At 49.8% G+C, this 21,883-nt stretch overlaps 1 long non-coding RNA gene across 1 annotated transcript; it reads left to right on the top strand.

The window, feature by feature from the left end:
- Positions 1 to 1,451: 1,451 nt before the first annotated feature.
- Positions 1,452 to 4,731, top strand: LOC122705330. Its single transcript, XR_006344080.1, has 3 exons — positions 1,452 to 1,589; positions 1,856 to 2,261; positions 4,329 to 4,731. It is a non-coding gene; the product is annotated as an uncharacterized LOC122705330 (long non-coding RNA).
- The last annotated feature ends 17,152 nt before the right edge of the window (positions 4,732 to 21,883 follow it).

Genomic DNA, 21,883 nt, shown 5'->3' with positions numbered 1-21,883 from the left:
AAATCAAATTGAGACCAGTGTTCAGTCAGTCAAATTAAAGCAAAACAAACAAAAAAAACACGGCCTGAGGATGAATTGTGTGCCAGGCACCGTACTAAGACTGGGAATTTATGGTGCAAGACAGGATTCTTTTTTTTTTAATTTAGATATAACTGACATATAATATTATGTTAGTTTTGAGTGTACAGTGTAATGTTTCAATATTCAAATTTCTATTTTGAAGTGTATTTTAAGTTATAATTAAAATTTTTTAATGATAATATCAATATGTAAAGCTTTCATTCAGGTTGATAGATTTTTTGTCCAGGTTGTGATGAAGCGTCTCCTTCTATTTCTTTTAACAAAGCTCCATTTATCTAAATAAGACTTGCAAGAAGAACTATTTTGTTTCGGTTTGTTTAACAGCTTATTGGACATATAATTCACCCATTTAGTGGTTGGGTGTCTTTTTTAAATAGTTACAGATAGCTACTGCTCATCTTAATGAATCTAGATTCTCCTGAGTTTGTATAATCACAGAAAATGCAAATATAAAGTGAAATAAAGATACTGCAAGGTGCTATCTGATGCCCACAAGTATCCATAATACCAGTTTTCAAATTTTTATGTTCAAGCAAACTAAATATTTCCTCTGACTGCCTTTCTCAGTAATTATATAAATTTGAATGTATATCATTGTTTCATCCTAAATAAAAACTTCATTTACCTGCTTTATGTAGTGAGGATGTACATGAGAGTTAGACTGAAGTGATTCAATTGTACCAATGTGAGTTTGGTCTGTGCCACATACCAGGCTCGGGAACTCAGCCATGAACAAACAAATATCAGGCCCTGCTCTTAGGAAGCTTAGATTCTGGTGCAATAACTGGAGAGAAATAAACTGAATGGAACATCAGATGGTGATCAAAGTGAACGCGTTACTGGTGCCTGGAATAGCGGCCAGGGTGGGCAATGTCCACTTGTCCGGCTTGCTTGGGCCCAGCAGCAGCAGAGGGCCACTGTTGGCCCGGCAGGTGTGCTAAGTCACGTCCGGCTCTTGGTGACCCCATGGACTGTAGCCGCCAGGTTCCTCTGTCCATGGGATTCTCCAGGCAAGAATACTGGAGTGGGTTGCCATTTCCTCCTTCAGGGGATCTTCCTGACCCAGGGATCAAACCCAGGTCTCCCGCATTGCAGGCAGACTCTTTATCATCTGAACCACCTGCTGCGAAAAAGCCAAGCAGACTGAGAGGAGCTGGAGGAGCGGAGCGGAGGGAGACCAGGAGGAGGGAAACCAGGAGCCGGCAGTGAGGTGAGCGGGAAAGTGCAGGTGAAATTTTAACATTTGCATCTTCATGTGAAGTTTTCGTATTTTGCTCATCGTGGATTTTTTGCATCATTTTTTTATTTTTGAAAAAATCAGTACTTAGTTCCTGAGTCATCTGGTGCCCTTTTACACCTTGCGTTAGTTCCACCCTGGTTTCAGCCCCAGAAGCGGAGTCTGTGTAAATGGGGTCACGGTCACTGAGGAGGGCTCTGGCTGCGGGCCAGGGCTTCAGAATGTCCTCCGTGGTCTGTGGAGCGGCCACTGAAGCGTCTGGAGCAAACAGGTGATGTGACCGAACTACCACCCGGGGACTGTGGGCTGGACGCTGTGCAGAGCGCGGGGAAAGAGCGGAGCCCCAGGACCCGCCGGGGGTGTGCAGTGAGGCTCGGGGTGGAGGGCAGCGGGGAGAAGGGGGGCCCGGGGCCCTTCATGGCCTCTGCCGGCCTGAGACCACCCCCGGGGCCAGCGTTTCCCAAACAACAGCAGGCACCATGGGTGCCAGCCTCTTGCCTCTTTCTGGTTTTAATACGGGTGATTTGTGCAAAACAGGAAGCGCTCCCGTGACAATGGCATTACTTGCGGCTGAGAAATGTGCTTCTGAACGCTCGGAAAGCCACTGGCCCCTCGCGCTGTAGCTCAGTGGAGCCGGCGGAGGCCCGGCCGGCCGGTTCCCACAGCGCCGTGATTTCCGCGGCTCTGCGGCAGCGAGGCCTCAAGAGCCGCTCTGCTCCCGAGACGGGGGCAAGGGTGCTTCCCGAGCCTTCCAGGAGCTTCCAGCGGCGCGGGCCCGGGCACGGCGGAGGGCGAGGCTGGCCGAGCGCCTGCCGAGCCCCGGGAAGGCGGGGAGACCCGGGACAGGGAGGCCACAGGAAACCCTCCCCCGCCCCAGGCTTCGGTCCTGCACACACATCTCAGTCGGAGGTGGCGGCTGCAGGACGGGGAACTCCGAGGAGAGGTAATTTCCTGAGACAGAGGCAGGCGGGAATGTGCGGCGGACGCCGAGCTGGAGTGGGGCGCCCGCCCTTTCAGCAGGAAGTCCTAGCTTCTGTTCGGTGGAATCGGATTTCTCATTTTGATTCACCCTGCTGGCTCAGTCACCTGAACTTCATTTAATCACTTTCCAAAAATCAAATTGTCATTGAGCCTTGAAGAGAGCAGTCTTTTGGAATCAGAGCCTGATTTGGAGCCTGACCGTGACTTCCTGGCTGTGAAAATTCATGCGGGTTTTTTAACCTCTCTGAGCCTCAGTTCCCCCCGGGAGTTTCCATGAGGCTGAAATGCAGTTTTATACATAAAGGACCCAGCAACAGTCAAATCCCTGCTCTAGCACTTGCTGTCTGTATGGCCACAGGCAAGACACTTGGCCAACCCCTCAGAGCTTCCGTTTTCTCCTCCTTGGTATGGGAATAATAATAGTGTTCACTTCAGGCACAGCTGTCTGCATCACATGAGACAAACCCCTGAATTACATAAACCGTGTACATGGCATACAGCAGGAACTCAGTAAATGGTTACTATAATTACTGGTATGGTTGGAAATGGTATCTATTATTAACATAACTGTGGGATAACATGGAGTAAACACTGAGCAAGTTTAATTCTCAGGACCTCAAGGAAATATTTCAGAAGTCCCTTCCCATCACCTCTGGTTCCCTCGATTCATTCATTCAACAAGTATTTCCTGAGCATCTGCTATGAGATGTGCCAGTCGCTTTGTTAGGTATGGGGACATGGGTAAGCAAAATGGGCACATTTACTGCTCTCATGCAGCCTAATGTCTGGTGGAAGAGTTAGTCGATCAAATAATTTTGTGGATTTAGAATTCACTAAAATAATGTGTGCTTTGAAGGAAAAGCTTGGCAGCTTTGAGAATTTATAACAGGGGTGCTGGCTTGGTCTGGGGGGCTCAGGGTGACATCTGGAGCAAACGAAGCTTGATTTGAGGTCTGAAGATGGGGGAAAGATGAAAGCTGTAGCTCGGTGCCCCCCGGGACTCTCGGGGGCTCTAAGGCCTGGCTGCCTTCATGCAGCTGCCGCGCTGTGGACGCTTCTCCCCTCCGTGTCGGGTCAGGTTGTAATGCTCAATAATCTGCCTCCCTCACTTCCCTTGGAGAGACGGGAGCAGACTGGAGAAGGTCAGCGGTGCAAGCGCACTTTGCCGAACGGGGAAGGTGTGTGACCCCTGGAAAGGCGGAGGCCTGGATGGACACCCCGTCTGAACAGGAAACCAGAATCCAGGTCCTTCCCAGCTACCTTTATGGACCCAGCACACAAACCCCTGCATTTTTCCTGCCCTGACTTAAACTTTCTTGTGTTGGTGTGAAAACAAGCAAAATGATGCTGAGGATGAAAGTGAAAGTGAAAGTTGCTTGGTAGTATTCTGCTCTTTGTGATTCTCCATGCCAGAATACTGAAGTGGGTACCCTATCTCTTCTCCAGGGGATCTTCCCAACCCAGGGATCGAACCCAGGTCTCTTGCAGTGCGGGCAGATTCTTTACCAGCTGAGCCACCAGGGAAGCCCTTGGTGCTGAGGATGCTGGCTGCTAATTTCTCCTTCCAGGCAGGGCCTGGAGACTCCAGCTTGATGGAACTAAAGAAGAAAATGGCTTTGATCTCTCTTCAATGATTTGCAGAAATCTTGCTTCCAACCAGAGGCCTAATCCCTCAGCCTTGCCTCTCTCAAAGGCAACCGTTTCTGGAAGCTTCACATCTCATTCAGGTTGAAGTGTCTCTTTTGGAAAAGCATCTTAAATTCCAATTTTGATCCCCCACTGAATCCCTTCAGTTGCCTTCCCTTTTCTTAACTTTTTTTTTTTTTTTTGCCATTAACTTTTAAATAGCTACAATTACCTGGCATACAATAGTCACCTAGGTTTAAATTTTTTTTTTTTTTTTTGAGAGGGCCTCTTTTAGCTAAGCAGTTGCAAACAATAGCTGATTATACTTCTAAATTCTTTTGACACAAGCAATTGCTTCTTTTCCAAAGCATGCTCTGAATACTGTAATATTTCTCTCCTTTAGCAGTTTTGCCTGGATCTCACCCACTGAAAAGCGAGCTGCAGATATCTGGCATTCCTCGCCCCTCTGGTCGTCCACACAGTTTAACCTTCCGGGGCTCTGTATGGCAGCCTGAAGCCACCAGGAATATGGAAAGGCCAGGACGTGTTTCTGGCCCTGAGTCTCTGCTTCTCTGTGAACACCATCCCCTTTGGGGTGCAGGCTAGGCTGTTGCCACAGATAACGTCTCCAGTGGTTTGTGTGTGCCTATGGTAAAAAAGACATAATCTAAAATTTACCTTGTTAGCAGTTCTTCAGTGTAAAATGCATTGGTAATAACCTTATTCATAATGTTGTTCAACCTTCACCGCTTTTGTTGTTGTTCAGTCACTAAGTTGTGTCTGACTCTTTGTGACCCTATGAACTTCAGCACGCCAGGCTTCCCTGTCCTTCCCTATCTCCCAGAATTTGTCCAGACTCATGTCCATTGAGTCAGTGATGCTGTCTAACCATCTCATCCTCCATCGTCCCCTTCTCCTCCTGCCCTCAATCTTTCCCAGCATCAGGGTCTTTTCAAATGAGTCAGTTCTTCGCATCAGGTGACCAAAGTATTGGAGTTTCAGCTTCAGCATCAGTCCTTCCAATGAACACCCAGGACTGATCTTTAGGATGGACTGGTTGGATCTCCTTGCAGTCCAAGAGACTCTCAAGAGTCTTCTCCAACACCACAGTTGAAAAGCATCAATTCTTTGGCACTCAGCTTTCTTTTTAGTCCAACTCTCACATCCAAACACAACTACTGGAAAAACTATTATGGAACTTTGTCACTTCTTCACCACTATCCTTTCCAGAACATTTTTATTTTTGTTAAGTGTTGATTTTATTTGTCTGTGCAGGGTCTTAGTTGTAGCATGTGGAATCTGGTTTCCTGACCGGGAATTGAACCCAGGTGTCCTGCATTGGAAGTGCAGAGTCTTAGCCATTGGACCACCAAGAAAGTCCCCAGAATGTTTTCTTTTTTGTTGTTGTGGATCATTTTTAAAGTCTGTGTTGAATTTGTTTCAATACTGCTTGTTTTATTTTTTGATTTTTCACCATGAGGCATGTGGGATCTTGGCTTCCCAGCCAGGGATCAAACCTGCACCCTCTGCTTCAAAAGCAAAGCCTTAACCACTGGACCATCAGGGATGTCTCCCCAGATGTTCTCATCATCCTGAATACAAGCTCTGTATCCACTGGACAGTATCTCCCTGTTCTTCTCTGCCCCAGCCCCAGGTATCTACTATTCTACTGTCTCTAAGAATTTGCCAATTCTAGGTGTCTCATATAAGCAGAATTAGACAAGAGCAAGTCCTTTTGCGATTGGCTTATTTCATGTAGCACGATGCATTCAAGCTTCGTCCACACTGTGGCCCGTGTCAGAATTTCATTTCTTTTTGTGTCGGAGTAGAATTCTGTTGTACGTTGATGCCACTTGTTCTTCCCCATTCGTCTATTGTTGGACACAGGTTGTTTCCATTGGCTTTTGTCTGATAACCTTTAACATCATAGACGGGATCTCCACTGTGACCTACGGCTGATTGAACAACACCTTTGATTTCCTTTATTGCATTCTCTAGAACTAGGATATCAAACAGGGCAACCTGGACCAGGGCTGAGGTAGGTAAGTTGGGGCTGGATTGGGGGAAGCGTGGATAGCTTGGTTATGTATGCAAAGATCAGCTTTGCAGAGCTGGTCGGAGATCACACCCTGGATGGATGGGGCTGCACGACACAGGGTTTCTGACTCTACAGTAAAAGAGACCTTTCCTTTAAACTCTTCATTCACTCATTCCTTCTCATTCCAATATTATTGAACGCAGCAGTGAGCTCAGCCCTCCCTGAACTTTCAACCACTAGAGGCGAGAGACAAGTATTTAAATCACCACTGGGACTTCTCTGGTGGTCCAGTGGTTAAGACTTCAACTTCCAATGCAGGAGATGTGGGTTTGATTCCTGATCCAGGAACTAAGTACCCACACGCCTCATGGCCAAAAAAACAAAACATAAAACAGAAACGGCATTGTAACAAATTCAAAAAAGTCTTTGAAAATGGTCCACTTGAAAAAAAAAATGATATTTTAAAACTTTTTGCTACTGACAGCACCTAAGGGTGAGGGTTTGGTGAGGAAAAGCATGGTGTCTGGGGGACACAGGGGGGCCCCCACCTGTACTCGGGAGCTGGGGAGGTCTGTGGAGGGCCTCATACCTGTGCCTAGGAGAGGGCGGCAGAGGGGCCAGGCCTGCATCTGGAAGAGAAGCGCTGCAGTGGGCTTGGCTGTGTGACCTGTGGCTGGAGGCCGGGGCGCTGAGACTCCTGAAAGGCAGGGGAAGTGAAGCCACGGGTGTGGGCCAGGGCCACTTGGGGAGGGGCCTTGTGTGGTGTTTGGGCTTCATCCTGGGGCAAAAGAGAAGTCCTGATGGCTTTGAAGTAGGAGAGGGGCAGATCGGAAGAAGGAGATCCAGTCCTTCCCTTGCAGAAGGCCTCTAGTGGAAAACCGCAGGAGCCGACGTCTGCAGCACACTTTCTGAGTGCACGGTGCGGTTCTGTGCTTCAGGCCTACTCTCTCAGTCCTCACAGCAGCTGACCAAGATGAGTGACAGCGAAACGGAGGCCTGGAGAGAAACTCACCAAGGCCTCCAAGTGGGGGTAGCAGCATGCAGACCCAACCGCAGCCTAGGCTATTCCCCGCGGTCCAGGCTATTCCTCGAGGTCCAGGCTATTCCCCGCGGTCCAGGCTATTCCCCGCGGTCCAGGATATTCCCCGCGGTCCAGGATATTCCCCGCGGTCCAGGCTATTCCCCACGGTCCAGGCTATTCCCCACGGTCCAGGATATTCCCCACGGTCCAGGATATTCCCCGCGGTCCAGGCTATTCCCCGCGGTCCAGGCTATTCCCCGTGGTCCAGGATATTCCCCGCGGTCCAGGATATTCCCCGCGGTCCAGGCTATTCCCCGCGGTCCAGGCTATTCCCCGCGGTCCAGGCTATTCCCCGCGGTCCAGGCTATTCCCCGTGGTCCAGGCTATTCCCTGTGGTCCAGGATATTCCCCACGGTCCAGGATATTCCCTGTGGTCCAGGCTATTCCCCGCGGTCCAGGATATTCCCCACGGTCCAGGCTATTCCCTGTGGTCCAGGATATTCCCCACGGTCCAGGCTATTCCCCGCGGTCCAGGCTATTCCCCGTGGTCCAGGCTATTCCTCGAGGTCCAGGCTATTCCGTGTGGTCCAGGATATTCTGTCCAGGCTATTCCAGGATATTCCATGTGGTCCAGGCTATTCCATGAGGTTCATGGACCAGAAGCAATCGCATCTCCTGGGAGCTTGATAGAAATTCGGACCCTCAGCCCCGATCCAGACTCTGGATCAGAGCCTGCATTTTCACAGGGTCTCTGGTGATTCTTGAGCTCACTGACGTCTGGAAAGCACAGATGGTGATTCTCCAAGCCGGCCGCACGTTAGACCTGGTGGTTTTGAAAATCCTTGGTGCCCATCTTGCACTCCCAGATCAATTACATCAGAATTTCTGGGGCCATCAACAGACAATTTGTTTAAGAAGATAGGGCACATATATACAATCGAATGTCACTCAGCCATAAAAGGATTGAAATATTACCGTTTTTCAGCAATGTGGATGGACCTATAGATTATCATACTAAGTGAAGTAAGTCAGACAGTGAAGTAAATAAGACCATGAAGTAAGTGAGGAAGACAAATACTACGATATCACTTGTATGTGGAGTCCAAAAAAATAATACAAATGAATCTATATACAAAACAGAAACAGACTCACAGACACAGAAAACAAAATTTTGGTTACCAAAGGGGAAAGGAGGAGACAGTGAATTAGGAGTATGGGATTAACAGATACAGACTCCCGTACATAAAATAGGTGAGCGATACGGGTTTACGGTATAGCGCAGGGAACTATAGTCAGTATCTTGTAGTAACTGTAATGGAAAATCATCTGAAAAAAAAATAACTGAATCATTCTGCAGTATACTTAAAACTAACACAATATGGTATATCAATTATATTTCATTTAAAGAAACAAGGATTTCTGGGGCATCAGAATTTTTCAAAGCTCCTTGGAGCTCCTGCATTGTGTCTCCCTGTTTCCAGGGAGGGCAGGCTAACTCCTGCGGGGGAACTGGACCCAAGCCTGCAGCACCCACCCAGCAACTGCAGGTTCTGAGACTTTAAGAACCGGGGCTGGCTGCCGGCCTGGGGGGCCACTGGGGGCGCCCAGCCCCGAGCAGAGGCTGCTCATCGGTGGTCTGTGCTGGGGCTGGACTGGGCTTCCGACCCCAGCCCTGCAGAGCAGCCCGGTGGCATGGGCAAGCTGAAGAAAGGGGGCCTTTGTGCCTTTTCTGAGGGAAGCATACAGTTTGCAAGTTGGAGGAAACAAAGAGAGGAACTGTTGGGAGCCCTCGTCCGACTGCGCCAAGCAAACAAGAGGTCAGGAGGGCGCGGGACACAGGACAGCCCCGCTGCCCCAGGCGACGTCCACACGCCCACCGCCCGCCACTGGGGGCCGAGTCTGCAGGGCCTGCCCCAGGCAAAGCCAATTAGCAGGGCAGAGAGTTCCCTGAAAGTCCCCTGGGGAGACCCCAATCTGTTCTCTGAAAAGCTGGGCTCCGCCACTCCCAGCGGGCTGCTCCTGATGCCTGACGGACCTGGGGGTGAGCCTGGCTCCCCCTGTCTTCCCCCCGGCCAGGTCAGGGCCGGGAGGACCCACAGTCAGAAACGGAAGCCTGCAGAGGTCACTGCTGGCCGGGGGCACAGCAGACGGCAGTCAGCAGGCTGGTTTCCTGGGCACCTGCGGGACGCGGGCGGGGACCTTTGGGAAAGCAAACAGCCAGGCGGGAGCCAGGCTGTCCCCTCTGCTCGGCTGGAGCCAGAGCCTTATCCCAGCCGTGCCCCTTGGCGGGGTCTCCTTGGGGGCCAGGACCACATGGCGCAGGTGACCCTGTGCTGGGCTTCGTACCAAACCCCAAAGACAGAGCCTGTGACTGTTGACTGTCCCCCTGTAGCATCACCTGTACCCCCCTTCTCTGGACAATCGAGATCCTGCTGTAGCCCACCTTACTTGGCCGGCAAGAACGGTCACGTGTTGGGGGCAGGTAGGAGGTTGAGATAATGTTGGCAGAAAGAAGAACGTTGGCATTGATTGGCAGGCAGAGGAGGGAAGCTATTTTCAGGATAACTGGGTACAAGTGAAAAGGAAGGGAAGGTGCGCTCCGAGAGCAGAGAGCAGAGGGAAGGCAGGCTTCCCTGAGTGTGGGGTGAATAGGGGCAGAAGGAAGAGGCAGGGGCCCCCGGGGGTGGGGAGGTGTTGGCTGAAGGCCAGACTGAGGCTTGTACAGAGTGAAACATCTCAAGCTGTCAGATGTGACCTCTAGCTGCAGGGCTTGATCCCAGGACATCAGCTGCAGGCCCGTGGCGTGTTTTATTTGTAAATCCGAGCATCTTTAGAAAATGGAAGAATGTCACACGTGACCCTGAGAGTCCTGAGACGCCGGCTCCGCGGCAACAGGGCCGCTGGAGCCGGAGCTGCTGGCTCACCGCGGTCCCCGCTCACACTGCCAGCTTCTGCCTTCCCCACCCCACGCCCCGGCTTCTGTGCCCGCTCCCCATAGACACTGCAGATCGCTGCTGCTCCTGCTCTTGATAACGGCGGTTCTCTTCTATTGAGAGCCTGTGAGTGTGTGTACGTGTGTGTGTTCATGCACGCACATGCCAGGCACACAGGTATGCCAGCTTTCTCTTAATTTCGGTTAATCTCCTCTTTCATCTGAGGATGACAGCTGAACAAAACCAAACGTACCTTTCTCCTGAACAGATTTTGCAGCCTTTCCAGGCAATCTGCCAAATTGCTAGATGGTATTTGCATTAAAAAATTTTTTTCAGTGCATTTTCTTATTTTGGTTTTAAGGATTTCCCAGCCTGCCTTAAGGCGATATTTCCTTCATGCCACAGTTTATAGCTTGCACAGCGTTTCTTGAACCCACGTGAATTCATTTTATTCTTCCAGCAGCTGCGTGAAGTCAGGTAACTGGGGTCTACTTCCTGCGCTCCCTTGGAGAAACAACTAGCCAAGAAGCTAAATGACTTCCCTTGGTCCTGCGGTGATTTTGAAGAAACCTGGGCACAGTTCTCTGGAACCCTAAGCTGAGTCCTTTGTGTGGACTCATGACAAGCATAGCCGTTAGGCTCTGATCTCCATCGAGTACGTGTCTGACTGCTGTTTTGGCCACTCAATAGCCATGAGTCTTTGGACAAAGTGCTCAATCTACCTGTGCTTTCTTTTCTGTACGATGATAATAACCCTTATCCAGGGAGTGTTGTGTGGATTAAATGTGGTAATACATGTAAAGTATTTAGAACAATGCCTGGCACACAGTAAGCTTTCAGTAAGTATTGTGTGTGTGTATGTGCTCAATCATGGCCGACTCTTTGTGACCCCATGAACTGTAGCCCACAAGGCTCCTCTGTCCATGGGGTTCTCCAGGCAAGAATACTGGAGTGGGTTGTATCCCCTTCTCCAGGGGATCTTCCAGGCCCAGGGATCGAACCTGCGTCTCCTGAGGCTCCTGTATTGCAGGCAGATTCTTTACCTGCTAAAGAATTCTTTACCTGTCAGGGAAGCCCCCATAAGTGTCACTATCAGCACAAAATGATCACCCTCTGCTCCTTTGGGAAAAGCTCCATATTATTTGGGGTACAAGTCCTGAACCTCTGTGGTCTGAGAGTTCAACCGTCGTGATGTATGCGTCCCTGAAGTCCAAGTTAAGGAGCAACTCGGCTTGATAAAAGGAAGTGTGAGTCAACATTCCATTCTCATTACTGCAAGTAATTGAGATTGGACAGGTCAAGGAAGCAAAGGCCGGTTGTCTCAGGGGAGCTTACTCCAGGGCCAGAGAAGGTGCTATGATGACTTTTGCCTAAGGGATGAAGAAGGAAATTTGTATCTGTTAAGGGCCTACTGTGTGCCAGGCACCTACGAGAAGCAGAAGTTGGAACAGTAAACAGTAAGGCAGCTACTGGAGTTTACAACCTAACAGAACTATTCAGGGCTTCCCCTGTGGCTCAGCTGGTAAAGAATCCACCCGCGATGCGGGAGACCTGGGTTCGATCCCTGGGTTGGGAAGATCCCCTGGAGAAGGGAAAAGCTACCCACTCCAGTATTCTGGCCTGGAGAATTCCATGGACTGTATAGTCCATGGGGTCACAAACAGATGGACACAGCTGAGCGACTTTCACTAAACATTGTGTTTAGGGTTAGCAAGCTCTGCAAAGGATTAATATAAAGGATTTATACTTCATAGACAAAAAAGTTGAACTCAGAGAGGGAAATAGTAAAGACCCACATCTGTCTGAGTCTAAAAATCCTGCTTTTCCATCATTACTCTGTTTGCCGCCAGGCCCTTTCTTGTTGAAGAGCATCTGGTTTACACGGAAGAGACCTTGACCCCCCTGCTAAACACCTGAGCTGATGACTGTTGTTACTTCAGGGGTCAGCTTGTTTGACTATGGTGGTTATCCGCTGTCTCTAGCCTGCATCACTCTCTAACCACTCGTCCCCTTGCCCCTCCACCCAGCCGAACCCCACTCCTAGGACGTTTCTGCCGTGCTCCTTCACGGGGTGCTGACTGCTGCCTGTGGAATTGCTCAATCATGACTTTCTGGGCCGTCGCCTCCCTGGGGCTCAAGGAAACCCTTCTAGATATCCCTAGGTCCTTCCCTGTCCGTTGCCACTGGCATCTCCTCCTGACTGTTCCTCTTTCATTAACCCTGCTCCTTTTTAGGATTTGTTTATTGTGTATTTATTTGGCTGGTGCCAGGCAGGTCTTAGCCACAGTGCTCGGGATCCTTGGGCTCTTGGGTCATTGCAGTGTGGTGGCTCAGCTGCAGCACGTGGGCTCTAGTTCCCTGGCCAGGGATCAAACCCAGGCCCCCTGCACCGGCAGCTTTGATCCTTAGCCCCTGGACCACCAGGGAAGCCCCCCATCAATGCTTCTTCTTTTTAAAAATAATCTTTTACATTTATTTATTTATTCATTTTTTGGTTGTTCTGGGTCTTTGTTGCTACTCAGGCTTTTCTCTAGTTTCGGAAAGGGGGAGTACTCTCCAGCTGTGGTGTGAGGGCTTTTCATTGAGGCGGCTTCTCTGATTGTGGAGCACAGGCTCTGGGGCGCTCAGGCTTCAGTGGCCACAGCACGTGGCCTGGTAGTCATGGCTCCCGGGCCCCAGGTCACAGGCTCAGTAGTCATGACCCATGGATGGACTCGGCTGCCGCGAGCACGCGGGCGCCTCCCAACCCAGGGGTCGATCCCGAGTCTGCTGCACTGGTAGGCAGATTCTTCACCACTGAGTCACCAGGGCAGCCCCCAACCCTTCTGAACTTCCCTTTCTCTGTCATTGCCATTGACGGAGAACCCATCTTGTCCATTGATAAAACTGAACAGAATTAAGGTCCCAAGAAACTCTCTCAAAGTCCTCCTGCTCAACCACCAGTGCATCTCCTGCTCTTCCTCTCCTCCCCTGGTGCCAAGTGAAGGCCGTACCCTGGCCCACGGCTGCTTCCCCTTGTGCCCTGGAGCCTCCAGTCGTTTCTCTCCCATCCTCAGCCTCTTCTCCACCCAGACTTCTCATCAGTACGTGTTCAGTCCCTCCAACCTGAAAAATACCCCGTTCTTGATGCCAGATTTCTAACCACCCTCTTCAGTCTCCCTTTCTCTCTCCCGTCGTGGCCAACCTTCTTGAAAGAATCATCTGTGCTGCCTGGCTGGCTAGTCAGCCCTCCATCACCCATTGCAATCTGCCTTCTCTTCTCAGGATCGGTGCCCAGACTGAAGTCACTAGAGACAGCCGTACTCCAGGTCCGGACGGCGCTTTTCCTCCCTGCTCTGACGCCCTCTTTTTTGGGAGCAGAGGTGTGTCCGAGGCGGGACTGCAGCACCCCAAGTGGCTGGCACATGGGGAGTGAACGTGGAGAGGAGCTGGGAAGGTAGACAAGACGTGGATTGGGAAGGGTGCTGTGATGAACTGAAGGAGTGTGAGCTTCATCCAAGAGTTTGGGGGGAGGCTCTGAGCAGGGCCCCCTGGGTCATCCTGCCAGGGCCGTCTGCTCAGAGCCTCCCCCTGCTCCTCAGCGCTCCCTAAACGCTGGGACCGAGAGTGGCTGCGGTGCCCCTGCTCCCTCTCGCCTGGGGCTAATCTCCAGCTGCCAAATCTCTGGTCGTAGGCACCTGCAGACCATAGCTGCCTGGTCCTGTCTTCACAGTGTCACGCACCTCTCTCCACACTAGCGGTTCCGAGGCTTAAGGGTGTTGCCAGCACACAGAAGGTGCTCTATAAATGGCCAAAGAAACCCATCTTTTCTGTTGTTGCTGTTAATTAATGAATTCATTTATGGCTGCATCCCGTCGTAGCTGTGGCTCTCCGGATCTTCTGTGGCGGCGAGCAGGCTTCTTTCTCGGCGAGGCCCCTGGACTCAGCCACTGTGACTGGTTACCCCGAGGCATGGCACTCTCACTTCCCCATTCAGGGAGCAAACCCACACCCCTGCACTGGCAGCAGCTTCCCAACTGCTGGACCATCGGGGAAGTCCCAACCCACCATTTTGTCAGAAACTTTTAACTCTTACTCGCAAAGCCCAATGCATTAAGTGAAGGTGCCTTGTAACAACTCTTCCGGGTGTGTCTGATTTGTAAATAGAAGCATCGTTTGGCTTTAATAATCAGACGTTCAGAAACCGCACACCCAGCTGATGCAGGACACGACGGTACCCCTGACTGACACACTCCGGGGGTCAAGCAGAGGGACGCGCCACGGGCCCTCCTCCCAGCTGCTTCCTCTTGACTCCGGGGTCCCGCACTCGCGTGTGATTGCATTTGGCTCTGGGTTCACATACAGCGGGACTCAAGGCCCAGGGTAGGGACTGGGGTCCCCGTGCGGGTAGCTGCGTATTGATTTGAGGTGAATTCGAGTTTCTGCCAACAGCCCTGCTTTCCTCAGCCGGGAGCACCTGAGGCTGGACACAGTGCTGCCGGAAGGCGAGGGAGGTTGGCCAAGGAACCTGCCGTGTCCCAGAAGAGCTGGTTGTAACTCACTGATGCTGTGGTCGAGCAGAAGCAAAGCTTCATGTTTTGCAGAAGATGGCCTTGTTTGTTACGAATACAATGCAATGTTACTTACTGTACTTGAAATGTGCTTGCTTCCAAATACACTCTCTGCAATGCCGAGCCTCTCTGTGGTCTCTGGTCATCCGCTGAGTGTGTCCAGTGAGGCGACTGGCTGTCTGTCCAACTCTGTGGGCCGAGGCAGGTCCAGTGGCCCAGACCCCGAGAGCCAGACCCGGAGAAGCCTTACCCTGTCACCACCAGGACCTCTCCCGCTTCTGCTCCGAGCCTGGTCTCCTCCGTGGCTCAGAACCTCTGTTGGGACCCGATACCTGACAGAGTGTGCGTGTCGGGACCCGGGAGGTTTGCAAGTGACAACTCCAACTCAGACTGACTTCTGCAAAAAAGAGATGAATGTACTAACTCAGAAGTCTGGAGGGAGATCTGTATTTATTTATTTATTTGGATCTGTATTTAAACATGGCTCTTTGTAGGTCCAAAGCAGACATCCTCAAGGCCCGTCTCTCCCTTATATCCCTACGTCTGCTTCCTTCTCTGTTGGCTCTTTTACGAGCCAGCTCTCTCCTGGGACTGTCTTAGTCTGTTGGATCCACTAAAACAAAAATAGCACAGACGAGGTGGCTTAAACAGTAAACATTTACTTCTCACAGTTCTGGAGACGGGGAAGTCCAAGATCAAGGCGCTGGCAGATTTGGTGTCTGATGAGTCTCAGTTTGTAAATGGCTGTCTTATCGCTATGTCCTCACATGATGGAAGGGGAAGGAGAGTTCTCTAGGGTCTTATCAGAGCGCTGACTGATTCATGAGGCCTCCACTCTCATGCCCGAATCACCTCCCTGAGGCCCTGCCTTCTCAGAGCAACATATTAGGGTTAGGATTTCAATATATGAATTTGGGGGACACAGAAACATTCAGTCCATTGCAGTGACCGTCCTCAAACCAAACACTTTGATCATGGCGTTGGGGTGTTTTGGTTGGTCACCTAGGTCTGAGATGGTGATTGACAGCCCCACCAAGCCAGGGACAGTCTCAAACGTGTCTGGGCTCGTGTTAGTCTGTTCCAGCTGCTGTGACAATTCACCACAAGACGGGGTGGCTAAAAACAACAGAAATGTACCCTCTCACAGTCCTGAAGGGCAGAAGCTCCAAATCAAGGCACCAGCAGGGCCACAGTCCTCCTGAAGCTTCAGGGCGTAATTCCTCCCCTCCTCTTCCAGCTCCTTTGCTGTTCTTTACTCCCTAGGTCGTGTCTGACTCTCTTGTGACCCCTGGACTGTAGCCCCCCAGGCTCCTCTGTCCACGGGATTCTCCAGGAAAGAATCCTGGAGTGGGTTGCCCTTCCGTCCTCCAGGGGACCTCCCGACCCAGGGGCAGACTGGCATCTCCTGCCCTGGCGGAGGGTTCTTTACCACTGAGCCGCCTGGGGGGCCCTCCCCTTCGGCTCCAGGCCATCCTTGGCTTCCAGCTGCATCACTCCAGTCCCTGCCTCCATCTCCACATGACCATCCCTTCTGTGATTCTCCTGTTCTGTCTCTTTTGTCTCCTCTTATAAGGACACCTGTCATTGGATTCAGGACCCAGTGGATTAATCCATAATGATCTCATCTTGAGATCCTTTGCTTAATTACATCTGTAAAGATCCTTTTTCCAAATAGGATCACATTTGCAAGTACTGGTTGTTAGGACTTGAACAATCTTTGGAGAGGAGTAGAGGCATAATTCCCTGGAGGAGGGCGTGCAATCCACTCCGGCATTCTTGCCTGGAGGATTCCATGGACAGAGGAGCCTGGCAGGCCACAGTCCTCACAGAGGACTCATAGAGTCACGGGGCCTCACAGAGTCGGGCGTGCCTGAGCGAGTAGGCACACACATGCAGAGGCATAATCCAGCCCGTTACAGGGCAGAAGGAGTAACAGATGTCCACTCGGCTCCGCTCCTTGACTTGCCAGCATCCATCCACACCCTCTTCCCATGCAAGCAATTTCAGAAATGCACCCCACCCGTGCCGGTCGTGGAGCCTAGCCAGCAATCTTCTGGATCAGGTCTGAGTGCTGCTCTTCACAGTCTGTTAACTGACAGCTAAAGGATCATTTTAAACACCCCCGGCATTTAATAGCAGAGGAAAGTAAGATACCTGGAATAAAAACCACCTGCTTTTAGTAAAGGGGAGAAGGGGACCCGGCACCCTGCAGTCAGTCCCCTGACGCCCTGCAGAAGAGAACCGGCAGGGAGCCACAGCGTATCTCCGGAAGGATGAGCTCCTCCGTCCCCCAGGGCCGCCTGGGGCTCCGTCGCCGGGAGACTCCCCCGCGTCCATGGCCCTCCTTGGTGCATCAGAGAGAATGTCCTTTTTGGAAACTGTAGACTCTAGCAGGCCACTCACTGTCTGAGGACGTCAGTCCAGAAGTCTGGGTCTGGCCCCGGCAGTTGAGCAATCCTGTGCCGCAGTTTGCAAGACTGAGATGTCTCTGGCAGTATGACTCTCTAAGCTCTTAGATAATCGCTGGGAAGTTAGTGTCCTAATGATTTCATGAGCTGCCACCCAGAGCCAGAACCCAGACGGGCCGCCCTCTGGAATCGGGACCCTGACCTCACCACGTCCGTCTCCTGACAGCCATCTCTGTGCCCTGCCCCCTCCCAGCTTTCCTTCCAACTTCGTCCGCTCGGCCTCTGCCCTGGACACACTGGGCTGGGCTGGGGAGGCCCCATGCCCTCAGGCTGGGCCGCTGGGGCCCAAGGCGCTTCCCATGGGCAGAGAGTGCCCGCAGGGCTGCTGGAGGGAGAAGCCCCCCAGGGCTCCTCTCCCATCCCCCTCTGCGTTTTCCTTCTCCAGCCTGTGCTTGCACCAGCCTCAGCCTAGGGCAGGAACCTGACTGTTGCAATCCTAAAAGAAATTATTTTCTGACCCTCAGCTCAGTTGAATTACTGGCCCCAAGCAGAAAGAGGCCTTGGTTTCCCTTTCCCCACTTTCAGAAAGGCCCAGCTGAGGCTCAGCGTATCTTTTCTTACAGAACCTCACTAAAGGCTGAAGAAATGGCCAACACACTCCTGTAACCTGACTTTAAGAAAAGGAAGAAAACAGGCCCTCTAAACTTCCAACCTCACCAGATTCACCTGGAGAGAGTTTGTCGATTTTGCTCCACTTTACAGATGCAGCTGACGTCCTGGTCAGGGGGAGGCTTCACACTGCCCTGCCCTCCACTTCAATACAGCCAATTTCCAAAATCCTGCTCCTGGTACAAAATTCTATGCTACTTAGGACCTATTTGATTGTGCTTGGATCTGCAACTGTCTACTTAATGGGAATCAGGAACAGCGGAGATCCAGACTCTCAGTGAGGCCTTTGTCTCTCTCTTCCTCCCCTCTCTTTGCCCTTCTGTGATTCTCTAGTCCCCCTTTTGGGCTTCCCTGGTATCTCAGATGGTGAAGAATCTGCCTGCAAGGCAGGAGACCCCGGTTTGATTCCTGGGACTGGAAGATCCCCTGGAGAAGGGAACGGCAACCCAGTCCAGTGTTCTTGTCTGGAGAATCTCACGGACTGAGGAGCCTGGTGGGCTACAGACCAAGGGGTCACAGAGTCGGACGCTACTGAGCAACTGAGCACTGTCCTCCTTTCTGCTTTGCTCTCTGCAGAGCTCTATTTTCAAGCTGATTTTCACAGGGGCCTAGGCTGACCATGCGTCCATTCACGTGTAGTAGAACCACTTCTTTCTTGGTTGTTCCAACAGAAGGGCAGGAATGGCTCTGATTGGGGCTGGCTTGCGACCTCTGCTAATCCCTGTAATTAGCTGCTGAGGCCAGACAAGTAGAAATACTCTAATTAGCTGGCCTGAGTCCCAGTTAATTGTGTGTGCCTGAGGCCCACAGTTGATGTGACTGGTGATGTCACAGGAATGACAGCCCCTCCAAGATGGGGGAAAGGTAGTTTCTGAAAGGCAGAAAGTTCTGGGGAGACAAAAATCAGTGTTGAGGGGGAGGTCTCTGCACAGGCTCTTGATTTGCACTTTCCTGTTAGGACCTCGCACCCTGCTTCGCCTTTGCCTTCAGCCTCGGGGGATTCAACCCTTGTTCTCATTTTGACCCATTCTTAGCCAGCACGGAGAAGTTTTTATCCTTTCTTTTGATTTTTTAAAAATAGTGAAATAAATCACATAAACTGTATGGTCAGCTTAAGAATAGAAAAAGGAACACCTGCATCCTCACCACGGAAGGTAAGACGTAGAACCCTGTCGGTTTCTTAGAAACCTCTGAACGCTCCTCCCCGGTCACCTGTCCTCTGTCAGAGGGAAGCTACAGAGTTCTGTGTTCATCATCCCAGGCTTTTCTTTAGAGTTTTTCTGCAAACACACACACACTCACATGCACACACACAAACACAATTAAATCTCTAAGCAGTGTAGCGTTTGATTTGGCAGAATACAGATACCTATTTTTAATGCTATGTTTAAGAATATAATATATATTCTTCTGTGGCTTCTTTTATTCAACATTATACTTTTGAGATTCAGTTCTGTTGATGCAAGTAGCTGCAGTTCACTCTTCACTGCTATGTAACCATCCAGTATATTATTAGCCCATGTTGCATGCATTTATTCTGCTCTTCAGAGTACATACCTGAGTGGAATCTATGTTCAAACGTGCTCACATCCTCTGCTCTACTCCAGCTCTACTGGATATTGCTAATTATCTTCCCAAAGTCATTATAACCATCTACATTTCCACTAGCAATTGATGATAGTGTTTTGGTTGATCTCGTTCTTGTCAGCTTTAATTTTTGTCATTCCAATAGGTATGGCCTGCATCTCATTACAGTTATAATTTGCATTTATTTGATAACTGTTGAAGAATCTTCTCATGTTTACGGACCTGTTTTTTTTTTACCTCTACTGTGAAATGCCTGTTTAGGTCTTTCCCTCTATTTTCTAATGAGCTATTGGTATTTTTCTGTTGATATATAAGAACTACTTATATAGTCTGAATTACAACCCTGTATTAGTTTTTTTTTAAATAAGGATCATCTGCTTTTTCAAAAATTGATTTATTTTTATCTGTGCTGGGCCTTCGTTGGTGCACCCAGCCTTTCTCTAGCTGCGGTGAGCAGGCTTCTCACTGCGGGAGCTTCTCTCATCGTGGAGAATGGGCTCCAGGCGTGCGGGCTTCAGAAGCTGCATCTCACGGGCTCAGTAGGTGTGGCCCATGGGCTTCCTTGCTCCTCAGCAGGAGTGATCTTCCCACACCAGCGATCAGACCCATGTCCCTGGCACTGGCTGTGGGATTCTTTCCCTCTGTACCAGGGAAGTCCCACAACGTGGTTTTCAGATACTCAGATGTTTACTTGCAATTTGGGATTGTCTCTGCATTTATGGCGACTTTTCAATGGAAGTTTTTAATTTTCTTGTCAAATGTACCTTGTCAAAGAAAATTTTCCCAACTTGAGGTCATAAAAATAATTCTTTTTTATGTGTTCTAAAAATTTTCTCATTTTGTCCTTTATATTTAATTTATATTGAATTTTTCGTGTTTAAGCATTTAGTCTACCTGGATTTGATTCCTGTGACTGTTGTAGGATGATTGACTTCCATTTTTATTTCTCCCCTCACTTACCTGCAGCATCTTCTGTCAGATAGCAAGCTCTAATACAAGTGTTTCCCCCTGCTGAACTGAACTCCTGTTTCCTTTAATCCATTGCAGATCAGTATTTTTGTAGATATAATAAAAATTAATTACTAAAAGATAAAATTAAAAATATGCATAAAATAAAGGCCTCAGTTATTTATTACTACATTCAATAGGCATGAACTCACTTTGTAAGATTGCTATGAAAGTTTCTAAATGCTTGCTCTCCATCTCTGTGCTGACCGTGGGCCCGTGACAAGGAGTTCCGAGAGGGAGACCAGTGTGCAGACCAGGCCTGAGCGTGCTGTCAGAGGGCTTCCCCCACGGCCCATCGGTGAAGAGTCCAGGAGACACGGGAGGCCTAGGTTCGTTAGGAAGATCCCATGGAGAAGGAAATGGCAACCCGCTCCAGTATTCTTGCCTGGAGACTCTCCATGGACAGAAGAGCCTGGCGGGCTACAGTCCATGTGGTTACAAAAGAGTCAGACATGACTGAGCGTACACACACACAGTCTGTACTACCTTACTGATAAGTTTGTTTATTCCTGCTCTACCATCACTCAATCTTTTTTATTGTGGTCAAATATACATAACATAAAATTTACCATCTTAACTATGTTTAAGAGTACACTTCAGTGGCATTAAGTACATTCACATTGTTGCATAACCATCGCCACCATCCATCTTCAGAACTTTTTCAGCATTCCAAGTGAAACCCTGTCCTTTTAAATAATAACACCTCATTCTTCCCTCCCTCTAGACCCTACAAAGCACTATTCTACTTTAAATAAAATTTTTAAGTATTTATTATTTATTTAGCTATGTCGGGTCTTAGTTGTGACATGCGGGGTCTTTCATCTCCATTGCAGCACACAGGTTTCTTTTTAGTTGCGGCATGCAGAATCTGTAGTTGCAGCATGTGGTATCTAGTTCCCTGACCCAGGGGTTCAACCTGGGCCGTCTTCACTGGGAGCACAGATTCTTAGCCACCCGACCATCAGGGAACTCCGCGCACCATTCTACTTCTGCCTTTACAGATTTGACTATTCCAGGTACTTCATATAAGTGGTATCATTACATCGTATTTCTCCTTTTGTGTCTGGCTTATTGCACTTGGCATAATGTCTTCAAGGTTCACTTATATTGCAGCACCTATGAGAATTTCTTTTTAAAGCTCAATAATGTTACATTATATGCATGAGTAGTCACTCAGTTGTCTCCAACTCTTTGTTATCCTTTGGACTGGAGTCCACCAGACTCCTCTATCCATGGGATTTTCCAGGCGAGGATATTGGAGTGGATTGCCATTTTCCTCTGCCAAGGGATCTTCCCGACCCGGGGATCAAACTCATGTCTCCTGCGTCTTACACTGCAGGCAGATTCTTCACCTGCTGAGCCCTTGGGGAAGCATCATGTGTGCACCACATATTTCTTACTCAGGAAGTGAAGAGCAACTAAACAGCCTCTTGATGAAGGTGAAAGAGGAGAGTGAAAAGGCTGGCTTAAAACTCAGTATTCAAAAAACTAAGATCATGGCATCCAGTCCCGTCACCTTATGGCAAATAGATGGAAAAAAAGTGGAAACAGCGGCAGATGTTATTTTTTTTGGGTTCAAAATCATTGTGGATGGTAATTGCAGTCACAAAATTACTCCTTGGAAGAAAAGCTATGACAAACCTAGACAGCATATTAAAAAGTAGAGATATCACTTTGCCAGCTAAGGTCCATATAGTTAAAGCTATGGTTTTTCCAGTAGTCATGTATGGATGTGAGAGTTGAA

Source organism: Cervus elaphus, chromosome 12, assembly GCF_910594005.1.
Source record: "Cervus elaphus chromosome 12, mCerEla1.1, whole genome shotgun sequence".
In the NCBI taxonomy this organism is placed as follows: domain Eukaryota; kingdom Metazoa; phylum Chordata; class Mammalia; order Artiodactyla; family Cervidae; genus Cervus; species Cervus elaphus.
Note: the sequence above shows the minus strand (reverse complement) of the source record. Positions and strands in the feature narration are given on the sequence as shown.